Source organism: Lolium perenne, chromosome 7 (assembly GCF_019359855.2).
Source record: "Lolium perenne isolate Kyuss_39 chromosome 7, Kyuss_2.0, whole genome shotgun sequence".
In the NCBI taxonomy this organism is placed as follows: Eukaryota; Viridiplantae; Streptophyta; class Magnoliopsida; order Poales; family Poaceae; genus Lolium; species Lolium perenne.
Window position 1 is genome coordinate 287,890,299 of NC_067250.2, and position 6,082 is coordinate 287,896,380.

Sequence of the window (6,082 nt, forward strand, 5' to 3'; positions counted from 1 at the left end):
CTTCTCAATGCATGAGCATCCATCCAATGCATGATTTTCAATAGCGTCAAACATGAGCGGTAGACTGAACACCCACAAAATCTCGATTTGACACTAGCACCCTTCTCAATGCATTTATCCACCTCTCTTCATTCCCTTGGATCAGATAGGAAATACTCACTTTTCCAAGATAAAAGAGAAGCAATCAACGGATTGAGCAACTAGCACGAAAGCCGTTGCGCGTTAGCGCATCCGTTTTCTTTCTTGATTTTGATATGATTTTCTGAAGTGTGAGAAACGGTCAGGTATTGGGAAGTTTCACTGCCTTGATGCCACGGATAAATAAGTGGGACCCACCTGAAGTATGTCACTTTCTTAACTCAGCCTCACACTTCCTTAAAAAACATCTCATGAGAGCCTTATGCCTGTTTTATCGTCTGTGTCGCGTCTTTGCTATTTTGGTTGTTAGAAAAACCCCACACGAGGTATTGTTGCGAAAGACATCGATTTCCTTCCAACACCACACAAAAACGTCACACATGAGCTATTGCCCCAACAATTTAGTGCAGGTTCCAACTATAGATGAATAAACATGATGTGGAGAGGAAAACCGAGAAGTTATAGAAAGCAATAGTAGATGAAACCAACCATAACAAGAATGGCAAACCATGGGAAGCTATAAAACCCTTTGGATTTAAACTAGATTTCATGTTTAGAAATAGATCATGTCAAATTGTACTAATCATCATTAGTATCAGCTAATGTGATTATCCGTTAAATCTCACAATCAACAAGTTATAGTAGTAAGAATAAAACCAGTAAGAGCATGTCTAACAGGCCCCTTACTTTTCTGCCCCCCGTATCGCGATTATTTCGCCCCGTATAAAAAAAGTGCTCGTCGATACACCGTTCCGTCTAGCAGACCCCGTATTTCACCCCGTAAATTTAAATTCGTAAATTTAAAACCCCGGGAAAGTTGTTCATATTCATAGTTCGTCGATCATTCATACGGATCAACGTATATACATACAAAATGCGCGATCCAAAATGGATCGCGACTTCTAGTCGGAGAGGTCGACAATGTACGCGTCCGCCTCCGCCGCCGCCTCCCGCAACTGCGCCTCCTTCACGGCGGCGATGGCCGCCGCCTCCTCTTCCTCCTCCGCCCTCTTCCTCTCGGCGTCGTCCTTGAGGGACTCTTGTATCGCCTTCAAGAGGTCGGGGTCGTCCTCCTCCTCCTCGCCGGCGAGCGGAGCTCCTCCGCCGCTGGTGCTCCCGATGCTCGCGTTCCAAGCCGCCTTCGCCCGGCGTTGGCGCTCCCACTCGGCGCGCCACTCGTCGAACTTGGGGCCGCTCATCGGCTTCATCGGCGGATCCTCGTGGTACCAGCGGCCGCCCGCCGCGAAGTCAACGAGCTTCGGCGGGACGTATGCGGCGCCGACGTACCTGCAGGCAGCACGGCGGCTCCCGGTGGCGGATCTCTTGCATTGGAGACGCCACGCGTCCTCCACGTTGTCCGGCGAGCGGGATCGCTTCGATCCGTGTAATGTCCCAGGTTTAGAGACGATCGAGGGGTAGATTTTAGAAAGGGATGTGCATTGCATAGTAAATTCTGGGGAAATTTCGCGCTTTTAAACAAAAACTGCATCGAAGGGGGACAAGTTTCTCTCTCGACACCTTACAGGGTTAGGGTTTCGAGAGTGCGACAAACTTGTAACTCACCTAACTAAATTAGGGTTTTGAGAAGAGAGGAGAGTATTGCATTACAACTTAAGTTGCATGATTGAATTCAAACACAAGAACTTTTGAATTTCAAATTTAAACATCATATGAATATCTCATAATTCAAAATTGAGGTAATTCATTAAACAAATATGAATAATCAAGAATATAAACATTACATTTATTTAGTAAAGCTCATTAGGGAAACTTTGAGCTTTATTAATAATCACACAAGATACAATGTCAATTACAATATCCAGAATTGAGATATAAATTTACAACACATTACAAGAATTGGAGAAATAGAATATTAAAAGAAAAAGAAAAGAAAATTACAAAGTAAATGATCTATCCTAAATTCTATAAGATGAGTTAATCTTCATCTTGATCATTCCAAAGTTCTCTGCACACAAACACAACAAAAAGAGATTATGCCAAGTGGTAAAACCACTTGGCAGGTTAGTAGAAGAATGAAATTGAGTAGATATGGATCAGTTCTGCCGAGCTGATCATCTCTCAGCCAAGTTACAAGCCAGATACCAAGAATGTGCACACACACACAGCTAGGCTGCTCACACAGCAGTGTGCATGCAGCACACCACACACACACAGCTGGTGAGTCACCAACAGGCTGCCAGGCCTTGTTGTCGACCAGAGGTGGAGAGGGAGATCATATAAAAACCTCTCCAACTGTGAACCCTAGCTCATTCATCGACAGGCAGCTTGGTAAGTCATCAGAGAGCAAGAACACTTAGAACAGGAAGAACACATAGCTAGAACCCTCATCCAGGAACAGCTCAAGCAAGGAACTGTCTCCTGTTGAGAAGTAAACCATGGAATAGATCAAGCAAAAGCCACAAGGAGGAGCAGGGCAAGCTAAGAAATCAGCACAGAAGCAAAACCTCTTGATGGCGTGTATTTCACACGTTCGTTGGGCAACCCCAAGAGGAAGGTATGATGAGCACAGCAGCAAGTTTTCCCTCAGAAAGAAACCAAGGTTTATCGAACCAGGAGGAGCCAAGAAGCACGTTGAAGGTTGATGGCGGCGGGATGTAGTGCGGCGCAACACCAGAGATTCCGGCGCCAACGTGGAACCTGCACAACACAACCAAAATACTTTGCCCCAACGAAACAGTGAGGTTGTCAATCTCACCGGCTTGCTGTAACAAAGGATTAACCGTATTGTTTGGAAGATGATTGTTTGCAGAGAAAACAGTAAAAACAAGTATTGCAGTAGATTGTATTTCAGTAAAGAGAATTGGACCGGGGTCCACAGTTCACTAGAGGTGTCTCTCCCATAAGACGAACAGCATGTTGGGTGAACAAATTACAGTTGGGCAATTGACAAATAAAGAGAGCATGACAATGCACATACATATCATGATGAGTATAGTGAGATTTAATTGGGCATTACGACAAAGTACATAGACCGCCATCCAACTGCATCTATGCCTAAAAAGTCCACCTTCAGGTTATCATTCGAACCCCCTCCAGTATTAAGTTGCAAAGCAACAGACAATTGCATTAAGTATGGTGCGTAATGTAACTAGTGACTACATCCTTGAACATAGCACTAATGTTTTATCCCTAGTGGCAACAGCACAACACAACCTTAGAACTTTCGTCCTTTGTCCCAGGTGTCAATGCAGGCATGAACCCACTATCGAGCATAAGTACTCCCTCTTGGAGTTAAAAGCATCTACTTGGCCAGAGCATCTACTAGTAACGGAGAGCATGCAAGATCATAAATAACACATAAGCATAACTTTGATAATCAACATAACAAGTATTCTCTATTCATCGGATCCCAACAAACGCAACATATGGAATTACAGATAGATGATCTTGATCATGATAGGCAGCTCACAAGATCCGACAATGATAGCACAATGGGGAGAAGACAACCATCTAGCTACTGCTATGGACCCATAGTCCAGGGGTAGACTACTCACTCATCACTCCGGAGGCGACCATGGCGGTGTAGAGTCCTCCGGGAGATGAATCCCCTCTCCGGCAGGGTGCCGGAGGCGATCTCCAGGATCCCCCGAGATGGGATCGGCGGCGATGGCGTCTCAGTAAGGTTTTCCGTATCGTGGCTCTCGGTACTGGAAGTTTCGTCACGGAGGCTTTAAGTAGGCGGAAGGGCAAGTCGAGAGGGGGCACAGGGGCCCCAGATGACAGGGCGGCGCGGCCAAGGGGGGGCCGCGCCGCCCTAGGGTTTGGCTCCCCTGTGGCCCCACTTCCTTTCGTCTTCGGACTTCTGGAAGCTTCGTGAGAAAATAGGCCTCTGGGCTTTTATTTCGTCCAATTTCGAGAATATTTCTTTACTAGGATTTCTGAAACCAAAAACAGCAGAAAACAGCAACTGGCACTTCGGCATCTTGTTAATAGGTTAGTTCCAGAAAATGCACGAATATGACATAAAGTGTGCATAAAACATGTAGATAACATCAATAATGTGGCATGGAACACAAGAAATTATCGATACGTTGGAGACGTATCAGCATCCCCAAGCTTAGTTCTGCTCGTCCCGAGCAGGTAAAACGATAACAAAGATAATTTCTGGAGTGAAATGCCATCATAAACTTGATCATACTATTTGTAAAGCATATGTAGAGAATGCAGCGATCAAAACAATGTGTATGACATGAGTAAACAAGTGAATCATAAAGCAAAGACTTTTCATGAATAGCACTTCAAGACAAGCATCAATAAGTCTTGCATAAGAGTTAACTCATAAAGCAATAATTCAAAGTAAAGGTATTGAAGCAACACAAAAGAAGATTAAGTTTCAGCGGTTGCTTTCAACTTGTAACATGTATATCTCATGGATATTGTCAACATAGAGTAATATAATAAGTGCAATAAGCAAGTATGTAGGAATCAATGCACAGTTCACACAAGTGTTTGCTTCTTGAGGTGGAGAGAAATAGGTGAACTGACTCAACATTGAAAGTAAAAGAATGGTCCTCATAGAGGAAAAGCATCGATTGCTATATTTGTGCTAGAGCTTTGATTTTGAAAACATGAAACAATTTTGTCAACGGTAGTAATAAAGCATATGCATCATGTAAATTATATCTTATAAGTTGCAAGCCTCATGCATAGTGTACCAATAGTGCCCGCACCTTGTCCTAATTAGCTTGGACTACCTGGATTATCACCGCAATACATATGCTTTAACCAAGTTTCACAAAGGGGTACCTCTATGCCGCCTGTACAAAGGTCTAAGGAGAAAGCTCGCATTTGGATTTCTCGCTTTTGATTATTCTCAACTTAGACATCCATACCGGGACAACATAGACAACAGATAATGGACTCCTCTTTTAATGCTTTAAGCATTTGACAACAATTAATTCTTTTCTCATTAGAGATTTGAGGATATTTGTCCAAAACTGAAACTTCCACCATGAATCATGGCTTTAGTTAGCGGCCCGATGTTCTTCTCTCACAATATGCATGCTCAAACCATTCAACTCAGTGTAGATCGCCCTTACTTCAGACAAGACGAACATGCATATCAACTCACATGAAATTCAACAATGAGTTGATGGCGTTCCCCAGTAAACATGGTTATCGCACAACAAGCAACTTAATAAGAGATAAAGTGCATAATTACATATTCAATACTACAATAGTTTTTAAGGCTATTTGTCCCATGAGCTATATATTGCAAAGGTGAATGATGGAATTTTAAAGGTAGCACTCAAGCAATTTACTTTGGAATGGCGGGAAAATACCATGTAATAGGTAGGTATGGTGGACACAAATGGCATAGTGGTTGGCTCAAGTATTTTGGATGCATGAGAAGTATTCCCTCTCGATACAAGGTTTAGGCTAGCAAGGCTTATTTGAAACAAACACAAGGATGAACCGGTGCAGCAAAACTCACATAAAAGACATATTGTAAACATTATAAGACTCTACACCGTCTTCCTTGTTGTTCAAACTCAATACTAGAAATTATCTAGACCTTAGAGAAACCAAATATGCAAACCAAATTTTAGCATGCTCTATGTATTTCTTCATTAATAGGTGCAAAGCATATGATGCAAGAGCTTAAACATGAGCACAACAATTGCCAAGTATCACATTACCCAAGACATTTATAGCAATTACTACATGTATCATTTTCCAATTCCAACCATATAACAATTTAACGAAGGAGAAACTTCGCCATGAATACTATGAGTAGAAACCAAGGACATATTTGTCCATATGCTACAGCGGAGCGTGTATCTCTCCCATAAAGTGAATGCTAGGATCCATTTTATTCAAACAAAACAAAAACAAAAACAAACCGACGCTCCAAGAAAAAGCACATAAGATGTGGCCGAATAAAAATATAGTTTCAGGGGAGGAACCTGATAATTTGTCGATG